Below are 17,824 nucleotides of genomic sequence, written 5' to 3'. Positions count from 1 at the left end.
ATTAAATAATATAAGTATACTTACATTTAGAAGTCAGATAATTTGTATAGGCATAATAAAAAATAAATACTATTAATACCAATGGATATTTTTTTTAATCATACATAATGATTAATTTCCTAAAATATTTCATCATCATTATCAATTTACTTAATATGGGGCCGTTAATATATACTTCATATATATTCAAGTCAGACAAATTTATCAAAAATGTAAAACTTTAATTCTGATATAATGTAATATTTTAGTGAATTTTTACCTCCTCTAGTAAATGATAATAAATTAAAATAAATTGAAATTTATAGATTAATTTTATTTTGTATATTTTTAAAAACTCAATAAAATAGCTGTCATTTAATAGGCTAGATGGCACAAGGTAAAATACAGGTAAAACACAGGTAAACACAGGTAAATTAATATGAAATAGACTATAATCCTTATCACAACATTCTTCTCTCCATGTTATTTTAAAAAGTGGGCAAATCGGGATACAGCCACATAGATATATAATCTTAGATGCCGCGCGACGGCGCCTGTGACGTGTCTAGCAGTCCGCCATCTTGGGAAGGTATTGTACAAGCTGTCAAGTTACTACCATGTACAAATTGATGTTCTACAGAATGTGTGCCTTATCCGATTTACTTTTGTATGATAGGGCCTATTCATTTTGACTTGTAAACATATGTATAGTGTTGAGTAGTAGATGTCATTGTAACAGGCAGTGTTTCCAGTAATGATGAAAGGGGTTTTTTGAAGTACTATCACTAAGTATTTGAGCAGCTATACTAAGAGATGGTAATTCAGCTGATGTAAGGAGTAGTATTTTTTATATTTCACTGTAACATGCTGTTGTGCGCTGACATGTTCGCAAAGTGGTGTGATTAATTACATTTACGTTTTGTGTTTGACAGTAGTTTCATTTTGGTCACGAAGTAAGCAACTAGCCTATAACTTGTACAATATATAGTTATCTTGGGCTTATTAGTGATGAATACAGAACATGTAGACAGAAGACATGATTTGTTGACTGGTTTATGGTATCAGTGCTGCATATGTAGGGAGTGTATACTTTACACTTGACTGGTGCAACATGGTACTTAAGATAAAGTAGCTTGTACTTCAAGCAAGGGGGTTATTATATGTCAGTTTATTGTTAAAATTATCCTATGCAAAATAAATGAGGAGAATATATATATTTTAATAATAATTACATTTTAAATATTTCCGTTACTTTTTCTTTAATTTTGATTCCCGATAACTCCACTTTGAGATGACTACAACATAGAACTTTTTTTCTCAGCTTTAAAATGAAATATTATTTGTGTTGATACGTGGGCTAGTGACCGAGCTACACTTTTTAGTGGGATTTCTAGCATGAGGCCCAATGTGTAGCTATGGTTTGGTGCTAGCGATAATACCTTCCCAAGATGGAGGCGCTGCATATCTATGCTGACTGAAAGGTACAAGGCGGTTCAATTATGGTCCAATTAAGGGTATACTTGCACATGATTGGTTAACCGAGGTAAGACAATGCGTTGATTGAAAGAGGCTGAAAAAGGGCAGTATTTTTTATTTTTATGAAAATTCTTCCGGCTTAAGCATGTCGGATTATGTGTTATTTTTATATTGTGACTGATCTCGTACAGCAAGGGGAACGATCAGTTGAGATACCCCTTGCAGACATTTTTAGGGACGATTTTATCGATATTTTGAAAACAGAATGTGAAAACATTACTTTGACACAGTTGGAATATTTTATTCCGACACAGTCGTTATCGGCGTTTGGAAATGAAACAAAACAAAATTCTACATCAGACGATGTCGCAAAGAAACATATGGAAAGGATTCCGAAAAAACTAGGACTAACACTATGTGGTGTGTTTCGATATGGAATGACTGGTTGGCGCACAGGAGGTCGTTACCTGAAACATGTCATGAGCAATCGATGCTTTAGTTACGTCATCTTATGAAATCAACATCACCACGAAGACCTATCTTCAGCATGAGGATCAGTTTCTAAAGGAATATGTCACAGTCAATCCTCGGCTCTGATTGGCTGGAACGTATGAAAATACCAAAACTGCCGTCTATCTTTTAGTTTGTTTGATGTTTTTGTTAATTTTTTCATCTTTGTGTGTTTCTCCGGTTAACGATCCTAATTATCTGATATAGGTTGAAGAACCTTTCCAGAATGTCATAATAATTATTGTATTAAAAAGTTGTTATTCAAGTGTCTTTTACAATCTTTTTGACATAACACGGAACTTCTTCAATATAATGAAAGGGGATCGAGGATATGGAACCTGGTAGACACAAACAAGTATTGTTATGTGATATGTATACAGCAAATAATATTTATCAAGTACCGCGCACGATCAAGCGATACTACGATAGAACGATGAAAGAGATGGGGAAAGTCAATTGGAACATGGTACAGGCAGGTGATGCGGTTGATATGTAAAAGGCATTTTTCAGCCAAGTGTGAATAAATATTAATTGGAATAAATAGGCATTGAAGTTGAAAGGTACAGCATGCGTTTAATAGACGTTGCGTGGACGAAAATCGATCATTAACAATTGGCTTGTCATAATTATATGGACGATCGTTCGGAAGCCAAATACAAAGATTGAATAGTAAAGGGAAAAAAATATGCTGAGGAAAGTACTTCGGAATACAGGAAGGATAGTGCGAAAAATATAAAGAGTAAGCCAAAACGATTTTAGGAAAATGTCAACACAAAACGAAAAGTCCAAATAAGGATTGATTACGTTTTAACTACGCCTCCGGGATGGATCAACCTATAGCTGAAATAGAATTCATATCGGCAAATAGTTAAGGTCTTGGGGATTAGAATAAACGCAAGGATGTTTTCTCTTATCTGAGATCTACAAACAGTAGTATTTTTTGTTTACAAGACACATTTTACTCTAGAACTGGAAAATATAATAAGAAGTGAATGGGGTTTTCAATGTTACTTTAATTCTTTTAAATCTAAAGCGAGAGGGGTGGCCGTTCTTTTTAAAATAATTTTGAATTTAAGGTACATAAAGAGAAGAAAGATAATACTGGGAATTTTTTAGATATGGAGATAGAATCTTTTAGAATCACTCTCAACAATTTATATGACCGGAATAATGATGACCCCGAGTTTTACAATATTCTTACTGAAACTGTTGAAGAATTTGCAAATAAATATGTCATTATTTGTGTTGATTTTAACTTGGTCCTGAATCCTAAATCTGATTATGATAAAAATTATAGGAATCTTAATAGTCCTATAGCCAGATATAAGGTTGAGGAAATCATTGATAATTTTGGCTTGGTGGATATTTATAGAGAGCAGCATGAAGATTTTAGGAGATATACATCGAGGAAAAGCAACCCACTTACGCGAGCTCGACTAGACTTCTTTCTTCTCTCGGAGAATCTTATATCCAGTACTAACAAATTAGATATAGAATCTGATCATTCTTTTTCAACAATATCCTTAAAACTCAATGAATTTATAGCTGGTAAGGGCGTTTGAAAATTTAATGATAGTCTTCTACAAGATCTTGAATACGTAAATATTGTGAAAGCTTGTATATTTGAGACAAAGGCCCAATATTGTCTCCCAGTTTATAATATTAACAATTTAAGTAGTATTTCAGATGATGACATTTTGTTTACAATAGATGATCAATTATTTCTTGAAACTTTATTAATGAATATAAGAGGTAAAACTATATCCTACTCATCACACAAGAAAAAACAACAAAATATCAGAGAGGACATCCTTTGGAAAGACATTCAGGCTATGGAAGAGCAAGATGTAACAAATATTGTGGAGTTGGAAGTTAAAAAAAATGATAATTTGATCATTTCTGCCAACTTCCAAATGTACGATGGATATTTTTCACCAACTTGCCACAATGGATGTAAAATAAGAGTTTTTTTAATATCCCGAGTAAACGCACAGCTCTTCTCGCTCCCTCAGCTCAGCTCGCCATTGTTCATCCTGGCAGAAGTGGATAACATTTGTGACAAAATTTTACCAACTATTTTGCCTGGCCGCGTCCCCATTTGAGAAATAGTCATCGAAAAGAAAAAAAATGTACTTTTTGTGTAATCTGACGATGTCGGGAACAAAGTATGTCGTCGCAGATTCACCAACGACGAAATCGCACACACGCGCGTTAACAATCTTCTTCCACAGGAATTTTGGATTCCCTCTACTTAGCCGATTCCAAAACAGTAACATATATTTGTCAACAAATGCTTGGTTTTCCCATAAACCCAAACGATTGAATGGTCACGCACGAAGGTGAATCATATTCAAAACCTTGGCATCGTCTAGAGACTTTTCGCTGTAGTATTTCTATGTCAGCCCATGTTACTGCCCGGTAGACGTTGTTCCACAGTTCGCAACCATATGTTAGTGACGGAAGTAAGATATTTTTCCAGATAGTCACACTAAGCGCCGGGAACATTCCGATATTATGTATGCCCAGACCTATAATGGAATTAAACGTCCTTTTAACTTTTCCCATCTGTTGTACCATACATTCGTCGCTTGTTAGAGATGACGTCATAAGCAGACCTGCGTAGACAACGCTGTCTTTATACTGTATTTGATCTGGCCCAATAATGAATGTTGATTGCCATACCCTCTAATGTCGTCTTTTGTTTGTTTACGGAAAACAACAACCTCACTTTTATCACTGTTGTACTACATATGTCATTTTAGTGAATAGTTGTATACTATATCTAAACTACGTTGTAGATGAGTACCACAAGCTGCAGCAACGAGAGTATCGTCAGCAAGGAATAATCCTGGTATGTGGATATCATTTATGCAGAGTCCGTTCATACCAAGGTCAAGTTCTATCGCAAGGTCGTTAATCATTAATAAAAATAGCCACGCAGACAACACTCGGCCTTGACCGACGCCTTGCAGGACGTCATAGGGTTCCGATAGGCATCCTCTGAAAAGCACACGCGAAGTTACTGAAGTAAATGAGTCGCGGAGAAGTCGCCATATCTTGCCGTTAAATCCTAGTTTGGATAGTTTGTAAAACAAACCGTCTATCCAGACCGAGTTGAATGCCTTCTGATTGTCTAGGAACGCAACCAGAACCGTCGACCCCCGGTCTTTATAATGAAGTATGCTTTCTTTTATTATAAATCCAGCCGTAATGTTACCACACTCCGATCTGAAGCCTTGTTGTAGTGGAGAAGGAAAGCCGATATCATTTGATTGTTGCGATATTCTGACATACAGAACTTTTTCTAGTTTTTGTTTTGTAGTACAGATGTAAGTGTGACGTCACGATAGTTGTTGATGTCCATTTTATTTTTCTTGTCGCCTTTAAATAAGCTAATCACACTTGCTTTCTTGAAATTCACGGGATATTTCTCAATCACAACAATAGTGTTGAACACTTTAGTAAGAAATTTAACAAGTGTCTCACCTGCATATTTACAATGCTCCTTAACGATACTATCATGGCCAGGAGACTTTCCAGGTTTCATGCCTGCGATAGTGCGTTTCACTTCCTCCTTTGTGATCTCTTCTCTTAATATATCACATTCGTTATCATCTACTGATTCAGAAATAGTTTCCAATTGTGTCTCGATGTGAGCTTTAAAGTCGACATCAAATGCGCTGTTATTGTTCGGTTTCGCCAGTGTAGAGTAATTATTAAACCATACACGGTGAATTTCTTTCGAATTTCTGATAACTTTGCCGTCAACCTTTAATTCGTGACAGGTTTGCTTGTTAGAACGACCTTTACGGACAAATCTATAGAAGGTACCGATATCAACACTAGCATTTTTCCTGAAGTTAACGAACTGCGTTTGTTCGTACGCTCTTCGGGCGCGTCGTTGCTCGTGTCTAAAATTGCATTTTGAAAATTCATAATTTTTGAACGACTCCACTCTTCAATCGTGTGGTTTTCCATGAACTAGCCATATGTTTCGATACTGCCTCATTGTGGAGTGCAATTGTTTAAGATTACCGTAGTTCCAGTATGGTTTTAGATAGCCTCTGAATGATTTAGTTGATATATTTGTCTTAGCAGTACAGATAAGAATATCAGCGCATGTTTCCAAACAGACGTTTAGCTCATCTAAATTACAATTTACTGGATCTAATTTTGAATTCTTGAGATTCCGTTCCACATCATCTTGATAGTTTCCAAGCTGTTTGTCAGTAGCCTTTTTTCAATTAAAGGTCACAAAAGGAGTTCCATGCTCACACGAGGTAAGGGAACGACATTGGTATTCAAATCGCACCGGAAAGTGGTCGGACATATTATTCATTTCTTCGTTAATAACAGAACAGGTTTTCACGAGATCGACTTTATGATACGGCACAAAGACGTGATCGATGAGCGATTTCAGGTTACTATTGAAAAAAGTAAAATTTGGTCCCTTGGACCAGGATTGCCTGATGATTGATATGAGCTGTCTTTCTGATAAGAGTTTTACAAGTAAAATGCACCGTAATTTCGCATGAGTGCCGTTTTTTCACCATAGTGACGTGATATCGTCCCGTTCATATCTCCCATAACGACCGTCCCCTCCTCTTCATACTTATCGTAGATAGAATCTATTATTTCTAGAGTACTTCGGTATTGGTCGAGACTAACATTTGTAGATGGCATTAATACCCCAACGAGATAAATGTCTGGTTGGTTAATTACGCGAAGACGTATCACCAATACTCGATCGTTCCCTTCCTCCGTAAGGGTTGCAACATCAAGATCACGCCTCCAAATAAACGCTGTTCCCCCGTAGACACGGGAGCTAGCCCTACACGAAACGTCTATGGGAATCCGTTTGTCCACACGAGAGTATGAAAGGAATGATTTATCTACACTATTCAGGTACGTATTGTGCTCTGGCAATAACCAAGTCTCACAGAGGAACACCACGCCAAGACCTTTCATCCTTTGGCAAAGGTAAGTAGTATTGTATATTATTCTTCAAGCATTCCACGTTTCTCTGCGAAGAGTTGACATTACAAATATAAACAGTAGAACAAACATGTAGGGAACTTCGTTGTCAGATCTATTAGTCTAGGATATCAAAATGATTTTCTATCTATTTCTCAAAGGCGTGGCATTATTTCATGTATACCAAAGGGAAATAAACCCAGACATTTTATAAAAAATTGGAGACCCATTTCATTACTTAACGTTGTATATAAAATTGCTTCTGGCACCGTCGCACACAGAATAAAAAATGTTTTAAACGAAATAACTGACAATGATCAAACAGGCTTTTTAGCAGGACGTTATATAGGGGAAAACACTTGACCAATTCCTTCCTGAACTTAATTTACAATGGGGTAGGGATCACTTCACTCTTCTTGGAATTGAATTTCATTCTAACTTACATCGGATACCTAAACTTGACTTTGACAAAAAACTTATAAAACTTAAATCACTAATTAATTCCTGGAAAAGACGATTATTAACCCCAATTGGTAAATCAAATGTAATTAAATCACTTTTAGTTTCACAATTTAACCATCTATTTATCTCATTGCCAAACCCTGATGACGAGTTTCTCTCTAAATTAAACTCACTGCTATATGAATTTCTTTGGAACAGTAAAACAGATAAAGTAAGAAGAGACGTTGTTACCCAGGATTACATTGATGGTGGTTCAAATGGTGAATGTTAGAGCTTTTATAGATTCTCTGAAGCTGGGGTGGGTCAGAAGACTTTTTCAATCAACTTCGAAGTGGCAAGTAATTCTTTAAACATATGTTAACTTAGACCTTATGGCCAATTGTGGTACTGATTATATACAACGCTGTCAAAATAAATGTAAAAATATGTTCTGGTCTGATGCTTTTAAAGCATATACAAACTACACTATGCTAATAACTTAAGAATAGACAAAAATGAAGTTTTCCTGAAAACCTCAATATGGTTCAACAATCAAATAACTGTTGACAAGAAATCAATCTTTATTAAAGACTGGTTTAGAAAGGGCGTCGTTGTTGTGAATGATCTGATAAAAGATATTAATTCTGGAACATTCTATACTTTTCAGGAATTCACTCATACATACCATATACAAACTAGTTTCCTTCAGTATCATAGTGTTCTAAAGGCTGTGAAGCATTTTAACCCTGAGCCAGAGTTTCCTAAAATAAAATTAGAATATCCTTTTATCCCCCTGAACTTGGAAGCTTTCTTTAAACAGCTCAATGATTCAAAATATTTCTATAGCATTTGAATAAAGAGCAAGGTTATTCCTTCAGGTCAGAAAAAATGGAATGAAGTCTTTGATTTTGATGATTCTACATGACACCAAATTTTTAAGTTACCCTTTCTGATAACAACAAATACAAAGTTCCAATGATTCCAGTTTAGAATCAATCACCACATTCTTACGACTAATTCTTTTCTTTTTAAAACTCGATTAGCTATATCGCCGCTATGTATTCTTTGCAACTCTGAGATTGAAACTATAACTCATATTTTATGGGAATGCAATGAGATTAAAATCTTCTTAGTAGCTTGGAAGTTCCATTAGATGCACTTATTATCCCATTTAACTTCAATAAAGAATCCTACTTATTTGATTTCTTAACACAAAAATTGAATAATGAAATTGATAATGAAATACTAATTGTTATTAAGCATTATATATATATATATATCCCTTAATATTAACGCCTTAGTAAACACAATCAAATATTATTATAACGTACAAAGATTTATTGCAATCTCGCTAATCTTTCCTCACCCCTCCCCTTTCTCTCTCTCTCTCCCTCTCCCTATCTCTCTCATAAGTCACAACACAGTTGATTGAAAAGGTTTGTAAACTATTTCTGTAAGTAAGTATACATGTAAAAGGTATGTATGTCTTCTGATTATGACTGAAGTATGAGTGCAAGGTGATAGATTTTTGACACAATAGGTATGTAAGATGTACGTTATACATGTACATTCACTATTCTCCTATAGATCTATATATATATGTTTTATTAATAACCCAATACTGTTCAGAGGATGCATGGTCTCATACCAAGTACATACATTATTGTTTTAATCAGTACTAGTGGTGGTTTGTGTTGTATGTGTGACATTTGTCGACTACAAGTGTGTATGTACATGAAAGCATATTGCTGTATGTGTGGTTAGTATCATATCTGTGGTATATTCAATACCAGTGTGCACTTGGGTTGTCTGTTGGTATGTGTGTGGTGAAAAATTAGTTATCTTTGTATGTGAAGAACATAAGGTCAACAAAACTGTAGTTTGAAGATTATGATGTACAATGTATTGTTATGTGTGTGTGATGATAAAACTGAATAAAAAAAATTTAAAAATAAAAAGTTCTATGCTGGATAATAATAAGCCCTTGCCATCAGATCGAATGCGCCTAAAGAGAAAATATTCAGCAAAGAAACATCTGCTTTCCCAAAACAATTCACTCTATTGGACACCAAACTTTTGCCTCAGGAAGCGGGGATTCACTGTTTGAATAAAAGTAATTCCTCTTCACCCAAGGATGCCCCAGACAGAACTCGGAAAAAGTGTTGTTATTCCTACATAGTTTTACAGAGTAAGCTCAGTTTCTCCCCATTGGGCTTTGGGGAATTCGCCAGTGGGTCAGACACCGTTTTGAATCCACTTCAACCAAGGATACTTCGGACCAAATTTAGACAATATCCTTATATTTCTACAGAAGAAGGACTTTTAAGAATCTTCTAAATATACCCATTTTGGATCCCATCCTAAAGTCCCCAGGAACCTGAGACTATCTTTTTACACAATCATTGTTCCCCTTCTCCCATAAATACTTCTGGACAAAATTTGGAAAAACTCCCTTCCTTCGTCCGTGATTTCCTACCGAATCGGACGTTTTCTTCCCAGTCTTCAGTTGACGAGAAGAAACTTGATCATTGTGTAACTGAAACACTTGAAATTAATTCTTTCCTGACTAATTTACTATACGTTTCTGCCTTTTATCCCGACTGTTGTGAGGACGAAATGAGCCGTAAAAACGTTCTGCTTAACGCTAGGCATTGTGGTAGTGTAACGAGGGTCTGTTCTCAGTGTAATGTGACGTAGTCGGGGTATCAAACGGGATAACACTAGTAGCATTGTCAAAAGCTGGCTTACAAGTTTTAGGTAGTTTTGAAACCTATCTGGCAATTTCGGAAAATCCGAATTTATCGAAAAAATTGTCAATACCGAGACTGGAAACTGCAGTAGGCCCATGTTGGTAAAAAAAAAAAAAAACCCAAGCACTCAACCTATTCATCTTGCATAAACCGTGAGGTTCTCCTTTCATGGTCTCAGCTGATTAACCAAACACATCAGCTGCGCGAAAATTTTCGTAGTTACGAGAGGTACTATAATTCCAGTAAAATGAGAAAAAGTAAAAATGAAATTCAATATTGACAATTGACAATTATTGCCCAAAGGTGCTAACTGAAAGCAGTTTAATGCTTAACTGAATAATCTTAGTTAAGTGATAAATTTATCCCGAAGTAGAAAAGCGAACAACATAAACAGCTAAGACATTTCCATATCCAGATGCTTATAGAATATCAGACGTTTCATTTCGAAGCGGTTAGAGAGCATTGTGAATGTAAATTCGTCCCCCTAAGTTATTTCCAATGAGAATGCGATCGATGTTTATTGATTATTGGGAGATAACTTGATATACAAGACGTGTACTTATTATTCTGAAATTAATTAACCAGCTGAGTGTCTTGATGAATAAACTCTCTGCACGCTTTTATTTCTGTATTGATCAAACTACCCTTAATTATCAACGTCACTACGGTTGCACTCTTATGATTATTAATTATTGATATTTCTGGGAGACTTTCAACATTCATACTAACGTCTGTATCGTTATACATGCCAGAGAGGTGTTCTATTAGCATAAAAGGTAGACTTGAGTAATGAATAATTGAGAAAGTTTTGTCAAAGGTAAGGAAATATAATCATTTCCTTGTTCGACTTAATAAAAAAAAATATAGTTTGTCTCAAAAGTGATCATAAATTATTACATGCCATAATCTTTCAACTCCCCGGGAACCATACAATTGGCTTCTGTTCGGCACTAACAGCCTATACAAAACACATTGAAAGTTGAGACGGCTGGAACAAAAAGAAGTACTCTGTACAAAATTGCGTCCGTGACAGGAATCGAACTCATGACTCAATGATCACTAGCCTAGTGTGTAAAACATTAAGATACACATACACCCATTGTACTTATATACGATATAAGAATAGTCGGCCCATATTTGAAACATTTTTTTCTTTTTCTTTAGGATTAGGATGTTTTTCTTTTCTTTTTCAGTTTTAGTTTGATTGAAGTTCGATTATGGTAGTGTTGACACGTTGATATTTTCTTGTTTGATAAAAACAGCTGTTTCATCCTTGTAAAATTCGTCAGCACTGAAATCTACATTATAGGGGCCGACTGCCGTCAATCCTAATCGGTCAAAATCAATGTCATAAATAAATAAATAAATAAATAAATAAATAAATAAATAAATAAATAAACACAGGTATGTCATCAGAATTGTAACTCAAATTCATTAAAACAAGGCAAACAATGAACGAAAGGAAGATAAACATTGAGGAACCCGAAAAAATACATTGATAATCAGACAAGATAAACAAAGAAAGTCGAGTATAAGCTTAAATCAAAGAAAATTTAGATCAAGTCAAATGATAATGATGGCAAATCGAAAGTCGATACATCACAGACAGTAAGTAAACCAGAAACCAGAGTACCGCGGGGCGTAACAACGTAACAACCCGCCCCATACCGATACATCACAGACAGTAAGTAAACAAGAAACCAGAAACCACAGTACCGCGGGGCGTAACAAGGTAACAACCCGCCCCATACCGATACATCACAGACAGTAAGTAAACAAGAAACCAGAAACCACAGTACCGCGGGGCGTAACAAGGTAACAACCCGCCCCATACCGATACATCACAGACAGTAAGTAAACAAGAAACCAGAAACCACAGTACCGCGGGGCGTAACAATGTAACAACCCGCCCCATACCGATACATCACAGACGGTAAGTAAACAAGAAACCAGAAACCAGAGCACCGCGGGGCGTAACAAGGTAACAACCCGCCCCATACCGATACATCACAGACAGTAAGTAAACCAGAAACCAGAAACCAGAGTACCGCGGGGCGTAACAACGTAACAACCCGCCCCATACCGATACATCACAGACAGTAAGTAAACCAGAAACCAGAAACCAGAGTACCGCGGGGCGTAACAAGGTAACAACCCGCACCATACCGATACATCACAGACAGTAAGTAAACCAGAAACCAGAAACCAGAGTACCGCGGGGCGTAACAACGTAACAACCCGCCCCATACCGATACATCACAGACAGTAAGTAAACCAGAAACCAGAAACCAGAGTACCGCGGGGCGTAGCAAGGTAACAACCCGCCCCATACCGATACATCACAGACAGTAAGTAAACCAGAAACCAGAAACCAGAGTACCGCGGGGCGTAACAAGGTAACAACCCGCACCATACCGATACATCACAGACAGTAAGTAAACCAGAAACCAGAAACCAGAGTACCGCGGGGCGTAACAACGTAACAACCCGCCCCATACCGATACATCACAGACAGTAAGTAAACCAGAAACCAGAAACCAGAGTACCGCGGGGCGTAACAACGTAACAACCCGCCCCATACCGATACATCACAGACAGTAAGTAAACCAGAAACAAGAAACCAGAGTACCGCGGGGCGTAACAACGTAACAACCCGCCCCATACCGATACATCACAGACAGTAAGTAAACAAGAAACCAGAAACCAGAGTACCGCGGGGCGTAACAACGTAACAACCCGCCCCATACCGATACATCACAGACAGTAAGTAAACCAGAAACCAGAAACCAGAGTACCGCGGGGCGTAACAACGTAACAACCCGCCCCATACCGATACATCACAGACAGTAAGTAAACCAGAAACAAGAAACCAGAGTACCGCGGGGCGTAACAACGTAACAACCCGCCCCATACCGATACATCACAGACAGTAAGTAAACAAGAAACCAGAAACCAGAGTACCGCGGGGCGTAACAACGTAACAACCCGCACCATACCGATACATCACAGACAGTAAGTAAACCAGAAACCAGAAACCAGAGTACCGCGGGGCGTAACAACGTAACAACCCGCCACATACCGATACATCACAGACAGTAAGTAAACAAGAAACCAGAGTACCGCGGGGCGTAACAACGTAACAACCCGCCCCATACCGATACATCACAGACAGTAAGTAAACCAGAAACCAGAGTACCGCGGGGCGTAACAACGTAACAACCCGCCCCATACCGATACATCACAGACAGTAAGTAAACCAGAAACCAGAGTACCGCGGGGCGTAACAACGTAACAACCCGCCCCATACCGATACATCACAGACAGTAAGTAAACAAGAAACCAGAAACCACAGTACCGCGGGGCGTAACAACGTAACAACCCGCCCCATACCGATACATCACAGACAGTAAGTAAACAAGAAACCAGAGTACCGCGGGGCGTAACAACGTAACAACCCGCCCCATACCGATACATCATAGACACTAAGTAAACAAGAAACCAGAGTACCGCGGGGCGTTACAAGGTAACAACCCGTCCCATACCGATACATCACGGACAGTAAGTAAACAAGAAACCAGAGTACCGCGGGACGAAACAAGGTAACAACCCGCCCCATACCGATACATCACAGACAGTAAGTAAACCAGAAACCAGAGTACCGCGGGGCGTAACAACGTAACCACCCGTCCCATACCGATACATCACGGACAGTAAGTAAACAAGAAACCAGAGTACCGCGGGGCGAAACAAGGTAACAACCCGCCACATACCGATACATCACAGACAGTAAGTAAACCAGAAACCAGAGTACCGCGGGGCGTAACAACGTAACAACCCGCACCATACCGATACATCACAGACAGTAAGTAAACAAGAAACCAGAAACCAGAGTACCGCGGGGCGTAACAACGTAACAACCCGCACCATACCGATACATCACAGACAGTTAGCAAACCAGAAACCAGAGTACCGCGGGGCGTAACAACGTAACAACCCGCCCCATACCGATACATCACAGACAGTAAGTAAACCAGAAACCAGAAACCAGAGTACCGCGGGGCGTAACAACGTAACAACCCGCCACATACCGATACATCACAGACAGTAAGCAAACCAGAAACCAGAGTACCGCGGGGCGTAACAAGGTAACAACCCGCCACATACCGATACATCACAGACAGTAAGCAAACCAGAAACCAGAGTACCGCGGGGCGTAACAAGGTAACAACCCGCCCCATACCGATACATCACAGACAGTAAGTAAACAAGAAACCAGAAACCAGAGTACCGCGGGGCGTAACAACGTAACAACCCGCACCATACCGATACATCACAGACAGTTAGCAAACCAGAAACCAGAGTACCGCGGGGCGTAACAACGTAACAACCCGCCCCATACCGATACATCACAGACAGTAAGTAAACCAGAAACCAGAAACCAGAGTACCGCGGGGCGTAACAACGTAACAACCCGCACCATACCGATACATCACAGACAGTTAGCAAACCAGAAACCAGAGTACCGCGGGGCGTAACAACGTAACAACCCGCCCCATACCGATACATCACAGACAGTAAGTAAACAAGAAACCAGAAACCAGAGTACCGCGGGGCGTAACAACGTAACAACCCGCACCATACCGATACATCACAGACAGTAAGTAAACCAGAAACCAGAAACCAGAGTACCGCGGGGCGTAACAACGTAACAACCCGCACCATACCGATACATCACAGACAGTAAGTAAACAAGAAACCAGAAACCAGAGTACCGCGGGGCGTAACAACGTAACAACCCGCCCCATACCGATACATCACAGACAGTAAGTAAACAAGAAACCAGAAACCAGAGTACCGCGGGGCGTAACAACGTAACAACCCGCACCATACCGATACATCACAGACAGTAAGTAAACCAGAAACCAGAAACCAGAGTACCGCGGGGCGTAACAACGTAACAACCCGCCCCATACCGATACATCACAGACAGTAAGTAAACAAGAAACCAGAAACCAGAGTACCGCGGGGCGTAACAACGTAACAACCCGCCCCATACCGATACATCACAGACAGTAAGCAAACCAGAAACCAGAGTACCGCGGGGCGTAACAACGTAACAACCCGCCCCATACCGATACATCACAGACAGTAAGTAAACAAGAAACCAGAAACCACAGTACCGCGGGGCGTAACAACCCGCACCATACCGATACATCACAGACAGTAAGTAAACAAGAAACCAGAAACCAGAGTACCGCGGGGCGTAACAACGTAACAACCCGCCCCATACCGATACATCACAGACAGTAAATAAACGCCTGCCAAGTTTGAATAAAACTGTTTGAAATCTGAGACAGATGATCAAGAGGCCGCAGTTTTTCAAAATACAGTTTAATCAGCGCGTTATTTTTGAAAACCATAAGAAAATGTCATGGTGGTTATATTTGCCAAGTTTGATAAAGATCGGTACTCTAAAGTGGGAGGGGGTCTCTGGACAAATAAAAGTTTACGACGGACGACAACGCCAAATCATAATGTCCCGTAAAATGTCTGATGGGCGTATAAAAATCATTGTCTCGTGCGGAAGCCCAATTTATTAGCAAATAGGGAAATAATTCCAGTAAAAAATATCATAAATATTGTACCATAAAATAACAAGAAATTACCAATTTTTAGATAATCATAATCCAACTCAATTTCAATAAAACTATAGCAAAATATGAACAAAGGAAAGAGAATGATACCAGATGTTCCGGGAGAATAAGCGTCTTCTGCTTTATGGACGACACCATGTAAATCTTGGTAAATCCAAGTAAGTAATGTCACGTTCTCAAATGAGTTAAAATTGTCAGAGCTGACAGAAAAACTAGAGTAACATTAGGGACGAGAATGATTAAAGCTGTTGGGTTTTTTCTCTCAGTCGTCTCCTAGGTTAAGCTTTAGGCCCTTCGCATCACAAACTAATCCTAGAAGGACGAAGGTGTTTGATGAGGTTAAAGTCATTAATTTGCTCTCTAATAACATCTTTAAATTTTAATTAAATGGTGCTATTCAGGTGTATGTCTTTTACACAAATACACAGCCTGAGAGACACATGTTAATAAGTCAGAGAGGCTTGAGTAATAAAGACTATACTACTTACTTAATACCAGTGTGAAAATTCTGAGGTGAAGATCTGAGGTGGTGAGGTGTAGATCTGAGGTGATGAGGTGTAGATCTGAGGTGAAGATCTGAGGTGATGAGGTGATGAGGTGAAGATCTGAGGTAATGAGGTGAAGATCTGAGGTGATGAGGTGTAGATCTGAGGTGTAGATCTGAGGTGATGAGGTGTAGATCTGAGGTGTAGATCTGAGGTGATGAGGTGAAGATATGAGGTTAAGATTTGAGGTGTAGATCTGAGGTGATGAGGTGTAGATCTGAGGTGTAGATCTGAGGTGATGAGGTGTAGATCTGAGGTGTAGATCTGAGGTGATGAGGTGAAGATCTGAGGTGATGAGGTGAAGATCTGAGGTGATGAGGTGTAGATCTGAGGTGAAGATCTGAGGTGATGAGGTGAAGATATGAGGTTAAGATTTGAGGTGAAGATCTGAGTTGAAGATTTGAGGTGAAGATCTGAGTTGATGAAGAGAAGATCTGAGGTGACCACGTGAATATCTCAGGTGATGAGGTGAAGATCTGAGGTGAAGATATAAGATGATGAGGTGAAGAGCTGAGGTGATGAGGTGAAGATCTGAGGTGATGAGGTGAAGATCTGAGGTGATGAGGTGAAGGTCTGAGGTGATGAGGTGAAGATCTGAGGTGATGAGGTGAAGATCTGAGGTGATGAGGTGAAGATCTGAGGTGATGAGGTGAAGGTCTGAGGTGAAGATCTGAGGTGATGAGGTGAAGATCTGAGGTGATGAGGTGAAGATCTGAGGTGATGAGGTGAAGGTCTGAAGTGAAGATCTGAGGTGATGAGGTGAAGATCTGAGGTGATGAGGTGAAGGTCTGAAGTGAAGATCTGAGGTGATGAGGTGAAGATCTGAGGTGATGAGGTGAAGATATGTAGGGAAGATCTGAGGTGGTGAGGTGAAGGTCTGAGGTGATGAGGTGAAGATCTGATGTAAAGATCTGATGTGATGAGGTGAAGGTCTGAGATGAAGATCTGGGATGATGAGGTGAAGATTCGAGATGATGAGGTGAAGTTCTGAAGTGATGACGTGAAGATCTGAGGTGATGACGTGAAGATTTGAGGTGATTTGAGAACTATCACACTAACATTACCCTGACTGTTGATGAGACGTTAAAACATGTGGACAATTAATTCACTGGGATCAAGAACTATCACATTAACATAACCCTGACTGTTGATGAGACGTTAAAACATGTGGACAATTAATTCACTGGGATCAAGAACTATCACACTAACATAACCCTGACTGTTGATGAGACGTTAAAACATGTGGACAATTAATTCACTGGGATCAAGAACTATCACACTAACATAACCCTGACTGTTGATGAGACGATAAAACATGTGGTCAATTAATTCACTGGGATCAAGAACTATTCCATTAAGCCCGGATGATTGTACGATAAATCCTGAATCTAATAATTGAACTTAGAAAACAAAACTGATGTTTTATCGCTGTTTTTATTATTATTTATCTATGTTCATTTTTTCATCTATCGATGATGATTAATTAATCAGGTTC

The sequence above is a fragment of the Ylistrum balloti genome, unplaced genomic scaffold (assembly GCF_031769215.1).
Source record: "Ylistrum balloti isolate Yb309-2 unplaced genomic scaffold, AGI_CSIRO_Ybal_v1 Utg370556, whole genome shotgun sequence".
Taxonomy (NCBI): Eukaryota; Metazoa; Mollusca; class Bivalvia; order Pectinida; family Pectinidae; genus Ylistrum; species Ylistrum balloti.
This window is presented reverse-complemented; position numbering follows the sequence as displayed.